The following is a 24,358-nucleotide window of genomic DNA, read 5'->3' as shown; positions in this document are numbered from 1 at the left end:
GCACATGAACAGCCAGAGAGGGTTTAAAACAGAAGCCCTAAGCAGCAGTTAACTGAACTTGAAAGAGTCACCTTCAGATTCAAAAAGAACCATGAGCTTGCAACTGCTTTGCAGTTGATAATTTTGCCAAGAACACTTTCTAATGTTTTCATCCCACAATCCCGAATTCCTGGTTTATACGCCGTGAGAATAACAAGAGCTTGTTTGAAAAGCATGGAGCCAAACCACCTCCTGCGTGCTCTGACTCTTCAGGGTGCTTCTCTACTGGAAATACTCGGCGTCCTGTAGAAAGTTCGAGAATTGTCTCCTTTGCCCAAAGCACCCACCGCCCTCCTGGTGGAAGGGATGAGGGAACAATAACCTGGAAAGCCTGCCAGATCCCAGTACAGCATCAGCCTAACATCTGGGCACAGCAGCACAACTGACCAAGTTTGGCATTTATGCTGGATTACCAAAACCAACCCAAAACACACAACGTGCTTGCAGCACTGCCGAGGAACAAGCAGAACGGAAGCAAGCTGTGTATTGTATCTTATCTCCATTTTAAGAATCAGCAAATTTGTTAACCTCTTTGTCTCTCAGTTTCCAAGGTTACAAGAGAGGCATGACAAAGGCAGGAAGAAAACCTAGATATCTTCTGGCTTCCAAGTTTTTTTTCTTTTGCTGTTCAGCCATCTTATCTTCCCAAATTGCAGGCTTTACTCTTAAAAGTAATTGATATGCTTAAATAACTGTGCAGTCTGTTTTGCTTTTTTGTCTTTTTTTTTTTTTTTAAGGGGGGTGTGTGATTCTAATCAGCTTTCCTTCTCACAAATTTGGAGGATTGTTTGGTGATTAAATCTGATCACTTTTTGTTTAAATCTACTTGGAAATAATCAAGGAAACAATACCCCCACCAGTTCTAGCTGAGGAAAGGACACGTACCTATAAAACAAAGTTAAACCAAACTATTTTCAAAGCTATTTAAGTGATGGGAGACAAGACAGGAAACCACATTTGAAGTGTAAATCAAACCCATTGTTTCGTTACATTGCTGAAAAAATCTTTCAAAAATTCCCTCCCCCCCACCCAAATTTCTTTGTTCACAAGAGGAAGCATGCAGGAACATGAAAATAAAGTGATGTCCCTCCTCTGCAGAGGAGTAATGAAGTCTCCTCCCCCTTCCAAAGGGGATCACAGTTTGCCAGCTCTTTGGCAGCCACTGCAGTATTTAAAATAGAAATGAATCCCAAAATGTGATTTGGCAAACAGCTGCTGAAATACTCACTAAGTCTGTTTTCCATCTTTTCCATTTCCTTTCGACCCTCTTAGTGTCACCTAGAAAAGCTTTCAGACCCCTCATAGAGGAGCCACACGCGCAGCTGGACAAAGAGCCCCGAGCACGTGAACTTTCACACAAATGCAACAGATGAATCAGACAGACCTGGCTTTGTGTGGCCACTGCCCAGACGAGGCGACAGCTCCTACAGCTGTTCTTAGGCTGACGCACGGTTTGAGTTTTGAGGCAGACACCCCTTGTGCTTTCCCAGACCCAAAGGAGTCGGCTGGTTTCTCCCCGTCCATTTGTCACCAGTAAAGAGCAGACACCGTTGCAGTTTGGTAGCTGGTTCCATCAGTTTCCTGGCACACACAGGCAGCGCTAAGGTTTCCACAACACATTTGCAGTTGCACTAAGGTGAATCGTATGATCGAGGGCACCCCGTATTTTGAAGATATTTTACAGAGAGCATACGCTGCTGCATTGACAGAAAATACAAGGGCAAGAGACAGCTGATGAATCAAAGACATGAACCCTGCACAGGGACATCCAAGTGCACTGCCAGACCCAGGCACGCTAGCTGGAGCCAGTTGGCAACAAACTCCTCCCCAAACTATTGTTATTGAAAATATTATTTAATACGAAACACGACTTGGCGCAGGGTGGGAGCACCGAGCCAGCTGTCACAGATGTTTGAAGCAACAACAGAAAGCACATTTTGTGAATGTAGGTAGGAAACCAGTGGCAAGGAAAAGCCTCCAGTTGAGCTGTTAGCAGAGGAACAGATCGTGTGACAGTTATAACCTCTGCTTCAGTGGACTTAAATCGTTGAAACCCCTGACTTCTCACCAGGAAACACTGTATACAAGTTAAGCCATCTTAAGCATTCACCAAATAAAAGCAGTTAGGTGTTTCTGAATCATTGGAATATAAGCTCCAACGTTCAACCAGCACGCTGCTGCTGCTTCTACTAGCTCCAATTTCTAATACTGGCAAAATATCTTCAATATGTTTACGCAAAATTATCAAGCTGCCAGAACAATATCCTGTTCAATATTCTGTAATGCACCTCAAGAAAATTTCTGGATCAGTATTTTTCCCTCATTCAAAGAGTAGAGGAACTTCTCAAGCAGTGGTTTAACAGCGGTTAGAGAACACGCAGAACCACAGTTTGTACGTTTTCAGTTTTAGAAGTTTTATAACCCAGTACAAGACCCAGCAGTGATTTCTGCCTCGCCACCAATCCAACAGTTCAACAGCAGCATCCGGAAGACCTCGCGACTGATTTCACAGCTCACTGGGCCGTGCGGTGTTTGTAAGCCGCTGACCCCAAACTGTGGGGAAGTGCAAGGGCCTCCTCAGTGGAAGGGAGACTTACAGATTGCTGGACAATTGAAACTGATTTGAAAACCGAAGCTGGCCTGCCAGCTTTTTCTAAAAGACCTTTAAAACCCTCAGTGAGTCATATTAGCCGCCACAAGCAAACCAGCACATTGTTCCCATTTCCCCTCCCTCCAAACTCATCGCGCGCTCTCAGTACAATACTACTGTACAAGTAATTAAGCACTTGCCAAAACCTACCACCAAGCCCTAATCACAGCAGGACAGCTCTGCATATTTTCAAATCAAACAAAAACTAAACCAGGCTGCTATAAAACAGCCAGTACTGCAAAATCTCTGGTGCAGATTAAGAAATAAATCTGTGATAAAGCACGAGCCAGATTAGAGTGCTGCAGAAAAAGTCTCATTTCCTTGCTACAAGACAGGAACGACTGTTCGTGGCACACATACAGCTGCTATGCACAACAAGTTACAAAAAGCATCGACTCATTTCACCAAATTCTTTTAATGAAGACCACTCAATGCTGCAGACACCTTAATGGTACTTTCCACTCTCGCCCTTTTCACTGCTATTCCCAACTCATCCAGCTCCACAAGTGAGAGTGTTTGCATTGTCCAAGCTTTTGTCACAGTCAGCATTCCGTTTAGAGTAAGAACATTGTGCCCTATTTTATATCTTCAGTACATTTTACAGAATTCAGAAATCATGTTTTCAGACTGACAGGTTTCTGTCAGTCATTCTCATCTTATCTTTAGTCACGATCTGACAATACCAGAAGACTTGAGTGCATTTTATTGTCTTGCAGAGTCTGCCTCACGAATCTTGAGGTCACTGATGAAACTTTGGAAACGTTTCTTTACTTGAAAAGTACTTACTCAGACAGTGACTTGGAGATTAAAGGTGGAGATTAAAGGAAATGCACCAACCTTTTCACTCTGGTTATTCTCCTTCTACCGTAAAATGGAATTTTCTGATCAGGTCTGAAAAGCAAGCAACAAACTAAGCATCGTCCCAGCTCCCAACTTTTTCCTGCTGTTGAACAATACAGAAATTAATTCCAAAGATTACTCCCAGCTCACGTGCTAGCTTTCAGGCATGAGAAAAGTAAATACTAATCAGCAGGTCTGACTGCAAGCTTCTGATATGCAGGGTAGCTCTTCCAGCTCACGGACAGACATACTTAACTAGCAAAACCTATTGTTGCTCTGAACAGAGAACACCACGTGATGCAGCACACTTTTAGACAGCAAGTAAAGCAAGAAAGATGATAATATGAGTCACAAACAGCCAAACACAGCAGTGCCGGGATATGCCTCTAGAAATAATTTTTGTGATATAAACCCATAAATCTTACCATTTGAGCTAAAGGCTTAAACCTCTCACAAAAGAAGCAGGAGCAGCCTAGCTGCTAGGATTAAAATACATATCCATACTGTGTTATGGCAACCAGAAAAATATTTAGTGTAGCTTGCTGTTTCCAAAGGGCTAGGCAGCGAAGTGAGTAAGACCCTGAGAGTGTTCTGGGTCCTCTTTTGAACTTTGGAATAATTGACTTTAGGCAAGCTTTGCATTTTCTTACTTGTTAAATTAGTGAATGATGGAGCTGTTGCTTATTGCAGAGGGCTTTTCTTGAGATGATTTCTAAAGCTATTTCCTCCAGTTGTCTACCTGCTTCCAGTGCATGGACAGAGGGGATGCTCACAAACTGCTTCCTAAGCCAGTAAAACATCTTCAGGTAAACCCAAACAAACTTCTGCTCAGAGATGGGAACTTCAGTCACACTCCCCAGTGAAACAGTAGGCCAACATACTGCTATGAGGAGTTTTTAAATCACTGTTTACTTCTACTGTGGTACTCTGCAGAGAAAAGCAGACTTATCCTGAAATAGGAATCGAACTGGAGATTTAACTCTACTCCCTAAAACAGCATTAACAGCTGGATTAACAAAAGCATGTTTATGTAAGATATAGATATGTGTGTCAAAGCTGAGCTCAGATACACAATTCTCAGTATGAAAAGAAACATCTCCTCCTTGAATCAAAGTTGCCGAATATTGTATTTTCTTCCCAACAACGCTAACAAGTTGATCTTCAGAATTTTTTTTTTCTTAACCTGCGGGTTACAGAACAACATAGCTTAGAATGATCATATCTGTCCCAAACCTTTCTCCTTCACAGCCAAAGGTATTTACAATCCGACAGTCCTCTTCAAATACCAACAGAAATTATATACCTTAACTTTCACAAATACTCAAGTGGATATTAATAACTGTTTTCTGTAACAATACGTAAGACACAACTTAGCAGAAGTTTGTACATGAAAGTGCCAAAGCCAACAAGTTCATATAGCCCTGGTTTACTAAAACAAAACAAGCCATGTTTTCTGAAATTGTTTCTTCAGTTCAAGAACAATTTTCCCCCAAAATGCTCTGAAGTTGTTGCCTTTTTCCACATTCCAAAGAAGTCCCTGCAGCCCCATGCCTCTCTTCCTAGGAAGAGGAGGAAGAAATAAAGCAGAGAGAGTAATTTAAACAGAAGTTCCAAAAACTAACAACTTCCACAGTGGATGCCAACATTTTCTCAGGAAGTTATAACTTTACACAGAGAAAATTCCAATGATTTTCAAATCTGGAAGTACTATAGAAGACATTTTCTACTCAGAAGACTCCTCATTTAAGCCTCCCATATAAGCTGTGGTGGACTATGGGTCTTAAAGGAGCTCAAAGAGAGGAAAATCTCTCAGGTTTTACAGGGCTACAAGCAGCAAATACTTTACTAAAACCAAAATAAAAACTGAGGTCATGCTTAGAACTTTAAAAACAAAGATTGTGTAATAAAGAGCACAACGCTCAAGAGAGTTGTTCATCTGAAAAATATGCAAAAAAAATGGGGAAAAAAAAAGATTTGTTCCAGCACATCTTAAAGAGGCAAAAGAGATTATGTTCCCTCTCTTTTCATGTTGTGTACAGCTTTTCCAAGAGGAACCGTTTCTCACAGGTCCTAGCACACCCTGTAAAGCAGAACAGAGCCACTGCTGTGTTTAGAAGGTAGTTATCTTTATAATGGGAAGTCTTCACCTCTGTCTCTCACAGAAACCCCAAGGCAGATTTATCTCAGTATATAAAAGCTAGGTTTTTGATATTTGGGGTACTGCTCCATTTCAAGAATCCCTTTTGCTCTGTGAATATTTCTCTGTTCTTAAATGATACTGCCATGCACACCCACGGATACTGAGAGGCAATGTTATATAGGTACTGTGTACATTCTCTACCAGCCTGAGAAAGGCACCTTCTGAAGAAAGGATTGTCCATTTTCCTTACACTTTCTAAGCTCTCAGAATAGGAATTGAGGTTTAGTTAATCTCACAAATGCCTGGACATGGTTTCTTTTTTGTGGTGTGACAGCCCTCTGTTCTATACCAGCTCATAAAACAACTGCCAAGACAAAGAAAAACACACAAGCATTTTGAAGAAAAACTGTTAAGAGGTGTTAGGTAAAAACTTGTTGGACTGATGACTGCAAACAAGCTTCTGAGATGAGGCCCATACTGCTCTGTGCTAGCAGGATACAGGACTTGCTGAAGCTTTCAACTCTCCACCAGAAGTCATTTCCAGAATTCTTACGCACATTGTGCAGGCAGGGCAACTCATGCTGTGCATCATCCAACGAATACAAATATAGCTAACACACGTTTCATCTTCTCTGCAGAACCATTACCCTGAAATTGCTGGGAGAGCTCATGGAAAAACAGTGATGGAAAAGAAACCTTGAACCACTGAGCAAAATCATCCAAGCTAAAAGCAGCTATTTTACATCTGCAGATCCCAGCTCAATTACAGACATTTCATAAAGTAGCAGGAGAAAGCGAACTAAAAATTACATGAAATCCACTATTGCTTCACGCTCACCAAAAGAAATTACGTTTTTAAACAGTAATCAAAACTGCTCCTGTATCACTTGAAATGCAAGTTTAAATGGATAAGCATCTCCCTCATGAAAGGCACCAGCAGAGACAATCCAAGAAGCCATATTGTTCTGCTGTCAAGAGACCTCCTTCGATGCAAGACTGTCCTGACAAATGTTCCTCTCTAATATATTCACTAAAACAATAACAGCGATTTTTTGGAAAAGCACAGCACACACTTGCTTATAAGGCCGCCCTTATTTTTCATTATTTCAACCTTTCAATAATTGTTTCATCCACAATTCAGCTGTCTGCATCCAGTGCAACTACGAACCAGTATTGGCTTCTCATTTTTCCAATGTATTTTCCACCTTTGTTTTGTGTTTATAATTAGACAAAGAAGTACAGCAACTCCCCTAGGCAGCACAATCTCAAGCATTACCCACATAATACAATGTGAGGGACTATTGGCTGAAATTACCACTCCCCCCCCCAGTTAAGTACTGCCCACCGCTGGAGGTGGCATTATTCCTTATACAAATTCACATTTTCTTCTGCGTTCTACAGATTTCATTTTGCTTAGATGTTTACAACTTTCATATGAAGGCATCCAAAGTCAGCTTTTTATGTAGATCATGATTACCTGCAACTGTCTGTGTATTACGTCAACTCTAGAAAAAAGGATAGCAACAAATTAAGTCATGTTTGAAAGCTTAAGAAATCTAATTCCCACTTACATTTAAATGCTGTTGCTTTAGTGTTTCACCTGCTTACTGTGATTTCACAGATGAATTTAGCATATACATGTGCCTTCCATCAAGTGCCCTGGCAGCTGCACTGGAACATTTCAGAACACGCTGTTACACCGCCTTTTCCATAATCGCATCTGCAGGGGGTTGAGTAGAACCCCGTCTGATAACCCATGCTGGTTATCTTTTCCAACATGTTTCTATACAACACTGCTTCTCAGCCTGCAAATTTGGCTTCAAAAGGTCTGTCAGTTGCTATCTCCATTGTTCTGTTGATTTACATTGAAAAATAAAGATAATGTACAACCATAAGCAATGAAGTCAATCTGCAAAGGACAGAGAAGGAAAAAAGCCTGCAATGTTATCACCATCGTGCACTACAAAGAAAAATTACAAAAAGGGTGAGAAGAGGGTTTTTTGCTTTTAATGCAGCACTTCTTGCTATTCACAATATTATGCAATGTGCTATGACTTGCAATGCTGCATTTAATGAATGTATTTACTGAATACCATACTGATGCTGAGTGTTAACACCAATCGGAAAAGGAACCTGATTCAGCTGCTGTCTGTGAAAGCAACTGCACAAACAAACAAAATAATCAAACACTTTGCACATTCCAACAAGCAGAAAAACAGAGATAATTATACAGAACACGGGAGAACTCACCATGACTAAAGCTCCAGTACCGCTGAGGAATCTGTCTTACCGCTCCGCAATTCCACCTTGCATCTGCAAAGCTGTCGCAGGAGGATTTTCATGGCAACTGTTACTAACAGTATCTCTCTATCTACTGCTAAAAACAGGTACTTTACATAGGGGAGTGCAACATCCCTTCTGATGTGCCCCTTTCTGAGCAGCTCCCCCAAAGAGCCACCTTTGGAAGAGCTTTGCTCCCACTGGCCCAAGTTAAGTGGGTTTGCTCGCGAGGAACCACGAGCCAGCACCCTGCATGCCAACAGGTTCATGGAGCAAGATGACATTTGCGATACAGCAGTACAGACCAATGCAGATTGCAGGGCAGATCAAACATGCTTTAAACTCTGCTTGGCCTGGCATTTTCTCTAACAGGAATTCTGCCCTTGCTGCACAAGAAATTCTTACTAGGCAAAATTCGTAGGCACTGGAGCACGCCAGGCTTCAGCAAGCTTTGTCCTAACATGCCTCTGCTTTCCGCACTTCCCAGGCAATCTTTTCAAGCCCGAGATAGTGACCTTTAAACATGAGCCTGCCTGATTTTCAGAAGGCCTGCCCTGATGTTTTAAAAAGTTGTTACCATCTAAAGACGCATTATTGAGAGCTTCATTAGCATCCCAGTAAGTCTGAGACTTTCTTGCAGATAATCTGATATTGCATCCCTTTAGACATTCAAATCGTGAGGAAAAAACAATCACAGCATGAAAACACGATTTTACAGATGTCATGTTCTAAAATAGTCAACACACATGCCTTGGATGCACGCTGAACACCAAGCTCAGCGAGTTGCTCCCCTGCTTATAACCAACCGCACTGCTCTGCACGACCAAAGCACGTGTAACTGGCCAAAATGAGAGGCTCCGTGTCCCCCCGTTCTCTGCACCTTCCCTTCAGCTGAGCCATCTCCCTGCTTCCAAGGGCTGAGAACGTCCAGAGTTTACAGTACAAAAGTCATTAAATAAACTGCCTTTTCCCAGGATCATTCCAAACACCACAAGTCATACTCTTTAACCATATAGTTACAAACCCAAAGTCTGACACCAAAGAACATTGTGCAACCTGTTTTTAAGCAAAATACCCCATCCAGAAGAGGAAGGCAAAGACAATTAGGAAGGCAAATGAAAAACCAATTACACAATAGGGCTTATTCCTCCACGGAAAACTCCTATACTAATATTTATTCTCTCTGAGTTTGTATGCATCTGCATTAAACTTCAAAGTTTATTAAAGCAAAACTGATATAATTCTGAGCCTTCTCAGAGAGAATCAGTGATTTTAATGGAGTTCCAAACAAGCTCAAAGGTTACTCTGCAGAAGATGATTAGGGACTAATACAAGGTGGAGAAAAAGAACGAACTTGCCTCTGGGGAAAGAAAAAAGGCTAAAAGACTAATAGCTGCACAAGGACACTTTCAACTCAAGGGCTGTAAGATGTTTAAGTGTTTCCATTACCTTCAGACATGATCATTTCTGAATTTACTGGCCAATGGGAGGTGGGGAGGTAGAATTACATTTTTCCTTTTTAAAACTGTTCTGTCTCTTACTGCAATTAGAAAAAACAACATAGAGAGGACATTAATAGATAAAGAAGCAATACAGTGATATAAAAAAGGCTACTTAGCGTCTAAGACAACAGCAAGAGCATCTGCGATTTGTACAGATATCTCTATTAGGAGGCAATATAGACAAAGCCAATCTAGAAGGATGTCTAAATTTGATCGTGTTTATAGCGTACACTAAATGTCTTTTAAATGTGTACGAAGGCTTTTCTAACAGTAAGAGCCTTAGGGGTGGAAGACTGCATATAAATAAATATACATATGCAGTATTTACAGCATTTGTATTATGTATCATCTTCCCCTTTTGATGGGCTTTGTACAGAGGCCTGTAGAAATACAGGCAGCCATTCCAGAAGGAACATTTTAAGATTCAGATACTTATTTAATGGATTTATAAAAACATCTAAAGTTCAGCTGTGAATTTACCACTAAATACTCTCCTATAGAACCTCTATCAAGTAACATAATAATCCAAATCTGCTTAAGCACCAGTGAGGTTGCATTTATCTGGCAACTTTTTTTGCTAGTCACAGTACTTCTAAAATAGTACTGGCTTCACGAAGTAAGGATCTTACTCTTTAGCACCACGCTGAACTGTTATCTCAGACAAGATGTTACTAAAACAAGTATCGCTAGAAGCCTACAATGTTTAGCCTGGCACGATTTTTATCCATTTATTTACTGTGATTTAAAAAACTTCGCTAAGAGTGTCTCCTGAAATCAACAGTGACTGCATTAACACAGTTGAGCATTTTTCGGCAATTACGTTTAAATGCATGTAAGGTGGGTTTTTTTTTTGTTGTTGTTTTTTACTCTCAAGTACAACGTGGGGCACAGCCTGCCAAGGGAAGGATTTAAAAACGTTATGTCCAGGTAACATTTTGTATTACACCATTTGTTATTACTACTTTATTCACGCAAAAGCATCTCGGTTAAGGCCAGTCCTGTACGTGACAGGCACAAGTGGATCTACGAGGCGGAGATTTTCGGAACAATCCGGGTAAAATTCTACCTCTCTCTGCACATTGCACTGGAATCTGCCACCCAAGTACTCAAAATGGGAAACCAGTCAGTACTCAAAATGGGAAACCAAACAAAAACAAACAACACACAGATTTTTCAAGCAGAAAAATGAATTAAAGACTGATTACAAAACAATTCCCCAAGTGGTACAGCTTTACATTGACTCTGCATTCATCGCGCTCAGCAATACGTGATTACAGGGCAGAGAGAAATGGTAAGCTAGGCTGCAGCGGGTTTCCACAATCCTGGTCTTCTTGGCCTGATCTGAGCAGACAAACCCAGAACCTGTTGGGGTAAAGTTGTACTATAATGCAGTGAGTTAGCGCAGCGACTTTTGTAACAGCCCGTGCAATACCCATAAGAAAATCAATTTAAAGAAAGTGACCTCGAAGCTAAACCACCGTGTAGTTTGCCTCTATCCACATTTTTTTCCCAACAATCAGGCAATCTCACATCAACTCAGTCCACTTAAAGAGATATGGGGGAAGAAATTGCTTTAGTGACTCAGCCACTTATCTCAGGCAAAAGGAAGACTGAGATTTTCTCGCACGGTCGATAATTTCTGCTTATGGTTTGGAAAAACCAAAAGGAAACATGCAGGGTACAAAACTAAACCACGATTTATTGAAACTGCAGCTTAAAATATTGGACAGCTAATTAGAGCTGTTACCAAGTAAAAACAAGTAATTTATCCTTGTCACTAACACTTCAGAAATACTAAGGCTCTCATTTTTTTTCAGTGCACACTGTTTACTTCTTCCACTTCACCCTGCTTTAAAATTGTGAAAGCCAACTAGCCAAGTGTAATCCCAGTTTCCAGCCCATATTTTTTCCCCCCTTAAATCCAAAAGCGTGCTGCAGTGGCCATTCTATATTATTGTGTTGATACATGTGAAACAATGCAACAACCTCAGCTTTAGGTCAATGTAAATGCCAGGGTACCCTTAAACAGTGGCCATGTGTGGGGGAACACTAAAAAACCCTGCAGAGGAGGTCTCGGTACCCCCCTGCCACAGGTACCACCACCACGGGCAGAGGCATCATGCTTTGCCAACCCCTTCTAGCAGGAGTCTGGAGCCTCTTTCCCTTGGCTGTGACCTGGGGCCGGGCATCTCTTCCTCCTGTGTTATTCCATGCACATGTACGGTGGATTTTGCCACTCTGGTGATTTTTGGCTGCCGCTCACAGCTAAGAAACACTACTCGTGACCTGCAAACAACTTGACATTATTTCTTTGATCTTTGCTTCAACTAATAAACCAAACAGTGCTTTACAGCTTCCCATTTTTGTGTCCCAAGTAGGTTAAAAACATCTGGAGTTATCATATATTAATAGCAGAAAAATAAGGAAGTTTTATTTTCACTTTCCCATGCCAAGCATTCTTGTCACCATCTCTCTTCATGTCACATGGCCGTATAATGTTCAATCACCCAGAGCTTTTCACAAATGCAGCACTATCTCCTCACCGTACCCATCATCTGCATCTTGCTATTCTGCCCCTACCCGACTGTCAGCTATGACACACTGACTGCACGGGAGGGAGCAGCTCAGCAGGATTCTTCAGGAGCTGCAGCAGCGCAGCAAGTGGGAACAACGGGGAAGCTGGCAGGAGAAGGCCCTCGTCTCGGATCCATATGTGGAAAACCCCAGGTTAGACCTCTCTGGCCATCAAGAGCTGGGGAAAAGAGGGTCTAACAGGCATCCACAGAAAAAAAGACGATGGAGCTAACACCACCTGAAAGCTGGTCGTGTCAGAAGGCAGTGAGAACAGGAAAGGCAATGACAACGAGGAGCGAAACCAGGGATCCCTTCTGAGAAAAGGGAAAAGCAAACAGGCAACTCGTGGGGATGGGAGGGTCTAATTCTTAACTGGGATGACGGGCAGCTCTAGGGAAAAGGGAAATCTAACAGCGGAGACTACATAGGAAAAAGGAAAAGGAAAGGAGAGACCCAGGAGTGTTAATCCACTAACAAGGCAGGGAAAAGAAAGCATGTCTCAACCTGTTAACTTGATAGCAATCTTTTCACAGACATATTTTTCCTAGCACAGTACAGAAGCTTAACAGCAATTACCCATGTCTGTGACCCTAAACACTAATTTACAATAGTTATCTTAGTATTTGACTACCCTCATTAGGCAAGAAACCACTTAGGAGCTGTTTGGCCGAACAGCACTGCCCCTCTTGTTTGTCTTTAAGCAATCAATTCCAACATATATATATATATATTTATATATATATATACACACACGCACACACATTTTTTTTTTTTTGCAAACATAAACAAAAGAATAAGTATTTCAGTAAATATGTTTATAAATAGACTTTTTAAAGAGCTGCAAAGTCAGGAACACAAATTAGCTAAAAATCCGGAATGGCTTTTTGTCTCTTGGCTCTTCCTTTCTTTGAAGCAACCTTAAGATTTGCCAATAAATAGGGAATGCTGTTCTTTTGAAATCAATGCATTTATTTACATGGCTAATGCGTGTTCCTGAAACAATGAAAGCCAAACCTCGTGCCCACGAGTGCAGCTCCCTCCGCTATCAATTGCTCACTTCCAGGAGCGTGCAGCTGGGTGGAAGCGCCTGCTGGCAGCAGGGCCGGGCAGGAAGGCGATGCTGGCGTGATGCTGGCTCCCCAGGAACCGCACCGCCACTGCCACCGCCACTCAGGTGCGGAGGAACAAACAGAACAATCCAAGAAAGTCATTTAGGAAGTCTGTGAATTGCGTTATCTACGGGAGATAGGCGAACAATAAGGTAAATACATCAGGAGAAGAATGTGTAAGCTTAATCATGGAAAGTTACTCATGGAAAACTGGGTAATTCGTTTCTCGCATACTGCTACAGCTTAGGGGACAAAACGAGGCTTTCCTGAAAACGCACCACAGCAGCAGCTGTGCCAGAAAGATGCTTCATCTGGATAAATCATCTCAGCTACTTTACAGACAAAACCTTTTAAGCCAGAATGGAATTAGATTAAGAGCTCTAACTAGTCAAAGTGACCAAATAAAATATCCACAAGTATTTCCTGCGCTGCAAAACTGCTGGAAGCAAACCGCCTGAACGAGGCTGGAAGTCAAGCAAGAGTTCAACAGAATTAAACACATTTAATCCGTAACAAAGGTGATTGTTCAGCCGGTCACTTTATCCAAGTTTAAGTACACTTTCTAACTACGGACCCCAACTCCTGGAATCCCACAGAGTCCTGGCTCCAACTGGGCGCTCTCCCCCCCACCCGTGCATCTTGCCTGGGCTTTTCTCCCCCACCCCTCCGCGCACACAGCGCTGTAGCAGACCCCAGCCGCAGAGCACACGGCAAAAACCCTCCGGTCCCGCACGAAGCCACCCGAGAGGAACAAACAAAAGCCCAACTCCGCCCGGCGCGACGCCACGAACCGGGGGCTGTGCGGGGAGCCTCCCCCAGCAAGCCGGGGGCCGGGCAGGCACCGGGCCGTGCTCTGAGCCCCCCGTTCCCTCCGGGGAGCAGCCGGGGGGGCTCAGCCCGGCCTCCCCCGGCCCCGGAGCCCGGCGGGCTGACAGCAGCACGGCGCCGGGCGGCTCCGCACCGAGCCCCGGGGGGGGGGCAGCGCTCACCTGGCGCCCGCGGCAGCTCCCGGGGGAGGCCGGCGGGACCCGGCGGAGCCCCGGCCCTCGGGCTGAGCCCGCGGGGGCTCCCTGCGGGGCTCCGGGGGTGCCGCCGGGGAACCGAGGCACGGAGCCTGCGGGCGGGGCAGGCACCGGGGGACCCCTCAGAGCCCCCCCGGCCCCCTCACAACCCGCCGGGACCCCTCAGCCCCCCTCACGCCCCCACGTCCCTTCGCAGCCCCCTCCCGGTGCCCCCCGTCCCGTCCCGTCCCCGCGGCGCCGTTACCCGCCCCCCGCCGCCCTGCAGAGCCCGGCCCGTCCCTCACCTGGCGGCGGCCCCCCCAGCCCTGCGGCGCCTCCCGGGGGCGGCGAGCGGGGGGGGAGGAGGAGAAGGAGGAGGCGGCGGCGAGGGAGCTCCGTAAGGGCCGGCGGCCGCCGGGCCCCGGCGACGATCCGGCTCCGGGACGGGGCTGCAGCCGCCGCGCCCGCGCGCACCACCCGACTCCGGCCGCCGCCGGCCGCGGCACGGCCCCGCCCACCGCGGCTCGGGGGGGCGGAGCCTCTCCGCCCAGGGCAGGCGCCGATTGGCTGCGGAGGGGCGAGGGGGCGGGGCGCCGCCGCGAGGTACCCCCGGCCCGCCGGCGGAGGCCCCCGGGGAGGACTACAAGTCCCAGCGTGCCCCGCGCTCGGCGCGCCGCCCGAGCCTCTAAAATCGCACGGCGAGGCTGCGCGCGCAGGAAGGCCGTGTGCTTCCGCTCGCGTGGGAAAAGTAGTCCCGGCGCGGCGGGGGAGGTTCGGCTCCGAGCTGGCGGCGAAGGGAAGGGCCGCGGAGGGAGGACGAGGTGCGGGCAGCGGGAGCGCTTCTAGGCTGGCTGCGGCTCTTTTAGGGGTGGCTTTGGGGGACGGGCCGCGCTGAGGTGAGGTGCGGAGGGATCCGAGCGGGCTCGGGCCGCGGTGATGCGGCCCTGTGAGGGAGCTGGTGGCGGCCGAGGGGGCTGAGAGCTCGCGGCGCGGCCGGCCCGGGGCGCTGCCGCCGGCAGGTCAGTAGGGAGGGCCGCGGCCTTCCTCTCCTCCTCCTCCTCCTCGCCCTGCCCGCCGCCGGAGGGGCCCCGCTCCCGCGGCGCTCAGCTGGGCAGCAGCAGCACGGGCAGCCCCGGGACCGGCCTCCCCCGGCGGGCCTCGTCCCTGGGCTGCCCGTGTGTGTGTGCGGGGCCGGCTCTGGGCTGCGCCGGAGCGGCCCTTGGGAGAGCTGGGGGTGGAGAATAAAAAACAAACAACCGAAAAATCCCTCCTCTTACAGCCGCAGCCACGTGCTTTGGGAGGCAGCGCTCAGTGAAGCCCTCTGAAATGCCCGCACTGAGGGCAGGGGGCCTGGGGGGAAGGCAGGAGGGGGGAACCTCAGAGGGGCTTTGGGGAGAGCTGGGTGGCGGAGGCCCAGCAGGGGAGGCTTTGCCTGCTGGAGCAGTGGTCCCCGCTGCCTTGGGTCCACGTAAATAAAACCCCCAGAAGTTGAGCAGCCTCCCCCCCAGTATGCTTTTTCCCCTGTTTTTATTTGTAGAACTGTATTATTGTACCGATAAGCATATTATAACGCATTTACACAAATACAAATGAAGAAAGGATGAGATAAAGACAAAACAAACACCACTTAATAAATACAATTAAACTATTTTAAATGGGGAAAAAAGGTTTTTCTAAAAATACCCCGTATTTTTAGAACCGTTCTGGCCGTAGATGCTGGCAAGTACTGTAATTTTAGAGTCCAGGGAGGTCAAAAAAAAGTGCGTGGGTGTTTTTTTGTCCTTAGAAGCCTGGAATGTCCCAAAGCAGTCAATGCTATGGATTCTAAGAAGATCTAGATTTGGAAAAGCTGGCTAAAGCAGTGTATTCAGATTAAATTTCTTAAGCTAAATTCTGTAAGGGGTATTAACAGATTTCAAAGTAGGAAAACTGAAGCGTGTGAGATTTAACTCCACTGCTCTGAGTGGAATTTTTTTTTGGTTTCTTGCAGTGAGATGCATAGAGAGTAACCTCACAGGTGGCCCTCTTATGGCTGACAAGAGGTAGAAGAGAATCCTGGTTCTAGAGGAATGCTTCTTTAGCACCTGAGAATAGGGTTCAATTCTTCTATGTGTATCTTACTGTTAGGTGACTAACAAATTCTTGTCCTTTGTAATGAATAAACTGAGAACAGAGTTTCTTACTGTCTTCTACCTTCTGTTCTCACAGGACATCTTCCTTCAGCAAGGCCACCTGTGTCTGATGGCAAGGAGCTGCTCCGCGAACTGAGAACTTGGAGAACGTAGAAGACGCGTGACTTCTGAATGAAAGCAGTAACTGTAAGATGAGTTGTTGCTCTGTATCCATATCACAACCTCATTCTTAGTACTAGAGCATAGGAATTGAGACAGTTGTAAGTTAGTATGTTCAAGTTAACTTTGTAAGCTTTCTTTGTTAGTTTACCTGTTCACAATGTATTTAAAGAAAGATGTATTTAACTTGGTATCACAGTGTGCCGGAATAGCCAGGTAGCTCCTCTGCCAAAGTAAGTTCAGCCTTCCCTTTGAAATGCTTCTTTGATTAAGCAGGGCTGCTTTAGGGCCTTGATTTGGTTGATAAACTTAATTACCCCCACTTGCTGTTACTGAAGTGTGCACAGACTACTGATTTTCGGAGTCTTGGGGTGTGTGCTATGAGAAACTGATAGCACAGGTGGAGAGGCTGCACTTCTAACAAAGGGGACACTCTTCTGCTCATCCTCTGTTAGAAGGGTAACTCAGGGGAACACGGCTGTATTGGTTTGAGGAGACTAAGTAAGGGGAGCTTTTTTTTTTTTTTTTTTTTTGCTAGTTCATGTACCTCAATAAAAAGCCCTTTATATCTGTAACTCGATTGGCTTTGGAGAGCTTCCCAATCTATTTTTTTTCTGCATTCCTTTAAGCTTTTTGTTTCTGTTTTTACTTCCATGAGTTTCCCAAGGAAGAGGGAGGAGTATTTCATGTGTTTATGGGAACTGTTGAACTTAATTTTTTTTCAAGAAACGAATAGAGGTAGATAAAAACACTTTGGCACTAAACGTTTATTAGGTGTGAATTTACTAAGAACAATTATTTTCCAAAATGACTGTTTCTGTTTCCCTAACCATTTCTTGAAAGTGTCTAAGGCTAGTTGGTATCTGTACAGTGCAAGTAGCAACTAAAAGTTTTGTTAGTAATGTAGAGTTCACTTAACAGTGTGTTCTGTCATACCTCTTAATGCAGATATTTCATGTGAGATTAGCTAGTGGTCTTGTGAATTTTTGTTTGTTGTTTAGATAACATTTAAGTAACATTCTCTTCAGTTTTTTTTTTGTCTGTGCTTTCAAAGCCTTGGATGCAAGATGACATGATGATTTTTAAGCTTGGAGTACTGTTTGCTGAAAGCAGGTCATTGACACACCATCAGTAATGCAAGTGAACCTTTTCTGGAAGAATAAACTGTTTTTTCCATTAGTGTAAGAATAGGCTAAGTAATAATCTCAGGCTTGTGACTCTGAGGCCATAATTACTTGTTGGTCAAAGGCTGAGTTTCTGATGTAGTGGAATCTAGCATCCTGTGCTAGGGTTCAAAATATGTGGGGCCTGGCACAATACAGAAAGGCAAGTGTCAGTCTCTAGTTGGAAGAGCAGTGGAGAGAGCTGTGACAAAGCAATTTCTGGTAGTAGTATGGAAGTTTACAACAGAGAAAACAGATCAGCATCAAGAAGAGTATCGGAAACAGTAAACTGTGAATTTTTGCTCACACTTCTAAATCTGGAGTTTACTAACATTGCAGTTCTGCCAAGAAGATGGGGAGGGGGGAAGTGTTCCCAGCACAGAACAAATGGTGCACCAAGGTAGGAGGAGAAAGTTTGTGTACTAAGCATGTTTCATTTTTTTTAATGATATTCCAGATCTTTTTCTTTGGTAGAATGTTCCTCTTCCACTTCTCCACAGCTTACCTTTCTTTAAGAATATGCATCTTCCTCCTTGTGTTTATTTTCACAAATTGATGGCATTGACCTGGACATCTTCTGATACTTAAGGGGTGAAAAATCAGGATTTAAGACTTAATCTAGAAAGAGGTTCCGTTTAAAGCTGCCACTGCATCAGATAGACTGGCATCTTGTTGGAATATCTCATTAATCACAACTTGTGTAGAATTTCTAGAGTGACTGAGCGTATCTTTGGAATCTCTGGAAGTACTGGACTGTATAGGCATTACTGAGTGTTCTTAAGTCTTCTTAGAGGGAGTATTTCTTAATGAGCAAGTTCTGCACTAGCTCTTGCTTCTTGGCTCTGAATGTCTGTGATAGTCTCCATAAAGGGGGGCTCTCAAACAGGATCTGGAGGTTTGGGATTCAAAACAGTGCTAGATAACCTGGAGAATATCTGGAGAACTCTGTGGAGGCAGTGGAGCACTAGGTGACATCACATGCTTGCTGTTTCTGTTGAAATTTAAACTTTGCCAGTGCAAGATCAGCTAATAGCTACAGGACTGAAGACGTTTGCGTGCACTTGGATAGCAGTGTAGCTATCTAAAAACATGACAGAGCAGGTTATTTTCAGTCCTGATATCTAGTCTGTTACTGGCACAGGTAACCACACCAGAATCTTCTTGTGGAGCAGATTTCTGGCTCAGACTTCATTTACTGCAATGGGCTTTAGCTGGTGTTGCATGTGACTCCTGCTACTGATGGAAGGAAATTGAGATAACTGATATTTGATTAAATCCTCACGGTTTCAATATGTGGAAGGGTGACAAAATGCATTTCAACTGCTCTTCTGTTCAGTTTAATTAAGATAAAGTATATTTTCTGCAATTCAGATAAGATATGAAGAGCAATGGTAATAACTATCCCTTGTTAGAAAAAATGAATCAGAATTTGTGGAATTAGTTCTCTATTTCCAGAGTCGTGAGAAAGAATCATCTTTCATTAGTAGAATAAATGTTTAGCTTTAGATTGGAAAGTAGAAAACTGAAAATGTCAAGACAGTTTGAGATGATACTCATTTTTTTTCTGATGTTTCCTCCCGCTTCTAACTATTTTAGCGCCCTTGGTTACTGGAATCATTTCAAGTGTTCTTTGTTCCTGACACCACATGAATTTTAGGGGGAGGGAAACTGAATCTCAGGCTGTAGAGTTATAGAAATGTAAGTCACTAACTCTGGGCTGTGCTATTTGCACCCTTCTTCCTTGTGCCAGCAGTGTCTGTCAGATCCTTTGCTGAGCCATTTTACCTGGCATAAACTCATATGATAAATCAAGTAAAAGCTATTCTGTTTGCTTAGCGCATAAATTGTCTAATAAACAGAACTGTCAGTCCAAAGATGATGTGTTTGAAGTAGCTAGTAGTTCAAGAGGCTCAGGCTACCCCTGAACTGTAGCCTTTGGCAATGGAGAGCTGTTGTTTGTTCCTTCTAGTGCTTGGCTTATTTTCATGTGGGCAGATAACAGCTGCTCTTGATGTGATCTGAAACTCTCCACAACCAGCTGCTAACAGATTGAGTTCAGCCGGCAATAATCTTTGGTGGCTGGGGGTGCCTCCTTTAACTTAATGGGACTCTTCACCACTGGTAGAAGTGGGGGGTTCTGTAGGCATTCATTAATTTATTTTTTTTAACAGCTCTGGTGTTTGAGCCTTCTGAGTCCTTTCAGCTGTGTCACTGAGAAGGGAAGACAGCTTCCCTTCTTCCCTGCAGTGCTCCCAAAGGGAAGAGCTGTGGGGTAGGAGAAGCTCTATGAGGAGTCCAGAGATTGCCATAACCAGGTGAGAAAGGAGCAAGGCCTTCTGTTCCCAGCAGCAGCAAGCTACTGCTCTGGCTCAGCAGTCTTGCAGCCTATCCCTACATCTGATTTATTGCCAAATATGCAGAGGTTCAGAAATGATAACTGAAAATTATGTTAGTCAGATGTTCAACTCACACCACCATTTTATTTGGCCAGATTCCCGTTCTGCTTCGTCAGTTCCACAGAATATATACTTTGTTCTGTGTCACTATTACGACTGTGTAAAGTCGCCACTAACACTAAACGCTTCCACAAAGTGTGGAAGCAGAAGTCATGTTTATTAAGATCTGAGTACAGGAGAAAGGAAGGCAGAAAAAAGCTTGTGAATCATATTAGTTTGTGTTCCATGGCTTTTTAAATGTCAGTTTGAAGTTGCAAATAGAGCCTGATTCATTCTGCTTTCTGAATGTTGATGTCTTTGAACAAAATGGCATGGATTTGAAACTTGTTGGCTTCTTAGAATGCAGTGACAATGTATCTGGCTTTGGCACAGAAAGCATCTTCGAATCCTTGTATAGTGGATATGCCACTTCTTTTCAGATTTAAGCTCCTATTGTCATACAGATAATCCTCTTGTGAGGCTAGAAATGCAAACTTATCTCCTGCTTATATGCAGTGAAGAACTTGATGGTGTTACAGTATCTTGTTCTTGGTCCCTCACTTGTCTGTCTCATAGTGTTGCAGAATTGTGAGCACTTCATTATGCTGTGTCCTCCACTTGAAGGACAGAAAGTATTGAACAGGTGGGCTAATTAGTGGAGTGGCAAGCACAGCAGCCCTGAGTTTTTCATTTGAAGGAAAAAAAATCCTTAAAACTGCTCCTGACTTAAACCTACTTAAAATCTCTGAAAGTTGGATTCTGTGTAGTGAGCCTAACATGGAACTCCTTTATGAAATGGCAGTTCGCCATTGTTTTTTCACAATTTGTTGGAATGGTTTAAATTAAGATAAGTACTACTTGTACTCAGAGCTGAGAATAAATCTGAGCTTAATACAGAGCACGAGGCAGTCTTCAGAGGGGCAGTGTAATATTGAAAGTCCAGCTCTGGAATCAGTAATTGGAGAGAGAATCTTAGAATCCTTATGAAGATGCCCTCTGTGGATTTTTCTTGTTAATTGATGAATCAAATGAGAATTTTCCATACTTGCAAGCTTTCTGTCTCTAGTCTGTTAATAGAAGAATTATTTTTTTATTCTTCTGTCCCTCAAGCTTTGTCAGGACTGGGGGAGGTGTTGCCTGATACTCTTTATTCTTGTGGCCACTGTAAGGTATTTTTTTCAACTGCTTTTACATGCTGTTTTACATTCATTGCTATCTGTCAGAGAACATCAGAGAACAAAGAGATTATTTCTCCAACTGTTTGTAGCCTTCCAAACAAAAAAACAATGAGGATGAACTAGGGGGGTTGGACTCAATGTCAGAGGTCACTTCCAACCCCTAGGATTTGGTCATTTGGTGATTGTAGACATATGCTGTGCACATTAGTGCTTTACTGGGGGGGGGGATCTTAGTTGGCAAAACTGGTTGGAATCTTTAGAATTTTTGTCTAGGATAAGGAGGTATACATTTATTTATAAAATATGTGATGATCAGGTGAAGTTATTAACTGTTACTGAGAAGCATTTTAAATGGGACCACAGACAAGTCGATGGTGATTGAAACATGGATACTTGAGCAGGAGAAAATGTCAGTGGATAGTAGATGAGAGCTGCTGCTTCTTGCTAATTAACCATTAGCTGTAAATGACACATCTCAACTATCAAAAAAAATTTTTTTTACAGGCAGACATTTTGGAAAGCCTTCCCTAATTTGATTACTTGGTATAGTTGTGGACTAAACCTGCAGGATTCTTCTTAGCAAGCTTACCACGGATCACTGGAATGTGTAAGCATATTTTTCTCTAGCTATACATAGACGACCCTTTCTAGAGGTCAGGAAGCAGTTTCAGGGTGGGAATTAGCTGCTCTGGGGAACTGCTAGAGACCAGGGCAGCCAAATTTCCATTACAGTGACAATTGTTTAATCCCAGGAAGTCTAAGCTCAAATGTAATTGTTAGTTTTCATAGAAATTTAATGTTTTCTGCTTTAAAAAAGCAAAGTTTAAAATGCAACGTCATGCTTTTTTTCTTCTTTGTTTGGGAGATGTAGGGAGGAGCAAAATACAGCTGTGAAAGCTTTTTGAGAGTAGCTCCTTTTAAATGAAAAGGGGAGTGACTAGAAAGACAGCTCTCTAACTGAAAAGCCTCTGAGCTAATGTTTAGGATTAAATGTGATAATGGATCTTCAGGTAATCTCTGTATGTACTTCTACCAGGCTGCAAAAGGTAACCAAGAGAAATAAGTTTCCTGAAATTGTTGTACTGTGCCTGCACTTGTGTTGGAAAATACTTAGGTTTCACAAATCCAAAAAGACAGAGTATTGCCCAATCTCTTGTTTTTCACCAGTTTGCCTTGTCTCAGTTTCTGATCAAGGCAAAGAACTTGTTTATTAGGTTATACTGAGGTGACATCATATGTTATATCCCTTGTGAAAATACAAATATTTTTCCATTTTCCCACTCTTTAATGTTGTATAAACTGGAGTGTTATTGACCTTTTGTCAAGGATCTTCTCAGTAGGCTTCAGTTCTCATTTTTCCTTGCAATAAGAACTGCAGAATGTGTCTTCCAGTCACACCATCACAGCTGCCTCTGTCTGAAACTGAGTTAGGACTAACAGTATAGGAAGTGATATACTAAGCATCTTTGGAGATTTCATCAGTAAAAGGGTTAAGGTTAGTAGCATCTTAAAGACTGCTTTTGAAATTTGGTTGTGTTCTTAGCTCTTACAGATTTCCTATGTGACCTCTAAACCAGCTGTTCCTCTTTAGCCATATATAGGGATATTTGGCTAGCATTTGTTTTAACTCAGAGGAACTATATTTACTTAAACATATATAGAAATGAAATCATCAAAAGGAAATGTAAAAGCAGTATAAATCTTTGCTGTTTGTTAAATACAGTAAATACTCGAAGTTGAATGCCAAATATCTTTCAGAACATTTATAACTAAACATGTATTAGAAATCTTTTCAAGCACAAGTGCTTGAGACTTTGGCTGTGATATATGAGAGCTCCACCCTCTTGTCTGCTCAGTCTTCAGCCTATTTGAAAAGATCACTGTTCTCTTAGGACTAGATCTATTGTGTATGTAGATCAACTCTACTTTTTCAGAGCTTGTGCATGTTTTGTGCCTGCAGTTCCTTGTTTCTAGCACCTGAAAAGCAGCAGTGGAAGAGGAAAGTTGAAAGAGCAGTTTAAACTTACAGGTCTTACATTTGTCTCAGGTTCTTGTTTACTCTTTGGCTTCAGGCTCTGGGTGGTGATGCCATGTTCTTAGTCACTACTTTCCCCTGGCTTGTTTTGTCTTTCTGCATGTGATAGAAAATGATGGGCACAAAGAAAAGATTGCAGCATCAGTAAGACATGTAAGACAGTGAGACAGTGTTAGCAACTGTTGTCAGAGCAATTTGTCCAGGCCGCAATTGGAAATGGCTTGGGGATCCAATAAAGTATTGCAAATGGAAGCATCCTTCTACTCTCCTGAAACCAGACAAGGTTCTGTAAGTGTTGTCTGCTGTTTTCTTGATAGCTGCTTGAATTTCGTGTCTGTTCTGTGCTTGTCCTTAGTCCGTTTTCCATCCTAGCCTGTTTCTGAGATCTGTGCAATTTGAATCCTATGATGCTAATGATATGATGTGTGGGAAACCATCCCAAATTGTCTCTGTTAGAAGAGCCTTGGCTGAAGAGATTTTGGTGCATTTAATGCAGTCTATACCCGAACTTCCATTTCTGATGCATGTTTATCCATTACTGGAGAGCCTTAAGAACCCAGATAATATCTTTAATATCCCAGATATTCACTATTCTTGCTGCTAGGATTTGCTAGTATCCATTTGGTTAATCTGTTAAAGGGAAAGAAATAGCAGATAAGAGTGTGAAAATATATCTGCTTTGCACATCTAAGGCTATTTAAAATTTGATTTATTTTAAATATTACAGGTTTTTGTTTGCTCAGCCTCATTCCTTATATGTTGGAATAATGGAATGCAACGACAAGCATGAGAAAAATGAGAGCAAAAGGAAGCTGATAGGTCATTTTTCTCTAAAGATGAGTCCTGTCTGAAAACAAGCAGAATCAGTTGTCTGTTTTGTGTGAGAATCACTTACTCTTCCCACACTTCATTTCCTCTAACCTTTGTCCCTGTACCCATATCAGTGCGTTTAAAATATCCAGTTCCATGCTGTCGTTGTTGCTCTTGAGGTCAGAGTAGATGCCTTTGTGTTGGGTCATGAAGCCTGTGGTGAGTCATTCTTTCAAGTATATACTCAATCCCTTATTCAGTATATTCTCACATCCAAAGTATTCAACCCCATATTGTGTAAAATGGTCAGT

General features: G+C 43.4%; 2 protein-coding genes across 14 annotated transcripts in view; one reads left to right on the top strand and one right to left on the bottom strand.

The window, feature by feature from the left end:
- PEAK1 (pseudopodium enriched atypical kinase 1) overlaps positions 1-14,621 on the bottom strand; it is a 118,733-nt gene extending 104,112 nt beyond the window's left edge. For 5 of the 7 annotated variants that reach the window (XM_084532714.1, XM_084532713.1, XM_084532719.1 and 2 more), the window contains exon 1: positions 14,441-14,621. The gene's annotated coding sequence lies outside the window, so the exon portion shown is untranslated. Of the gene's footprint in view, positions 1-7,919; positions 8,024-9,398; positions 9,490-14,440 lie in introns of those variants that run through there. The other 2 variants (XM_084532717.1, XM_084532718.1) reach the window with 2 other exon arrangements.
- A 216-nt stretch (positions 14,622-14,837) lies between these two features.
- HMG20A (high mobility group 20A) overlaps positions 14,838-24,358 on the top strand; it is a 35,073-nt gene continuing 25,552 nt past the window's right edge. Inside the window, exons 1-3 of one of the 7 annotated variants that reach the window (XM_084532728.1) lie at positions 14,838-14,956; positions 16,344-16,453; positions 21,707-21,809. The gene's annotated coding sequence lies outside the window, so the exon portion shown is untranslated. Of the gene's footprint in view, positions 15,155-16,343; positions 16,454-19,765; positions 19,905-21,706; positions 21,810-24,358 lie in introns of those variants that run through there. The other 6 variants (XM_084532729.1, XM_084532730.1, XM_084532727.1 and 3 more) reach the window with 6 other exon arrangements.

Source organism: Aythya ferina (assembly GCF_964211825.1).
Source record: "Aythya ferina genome assembly, chromosome: 11".
Lineage (NCBI taxonomy): Eukaryota > Metazoa > Chordata > Aves > Anseriformes > Anatidae > Aythya > Aythya ferina.
The sequence above is the reverse complement of the archived record's forward strand: the minus strand, read 5'-3'. Positions and strand labels throughout refer to the sequence as shown.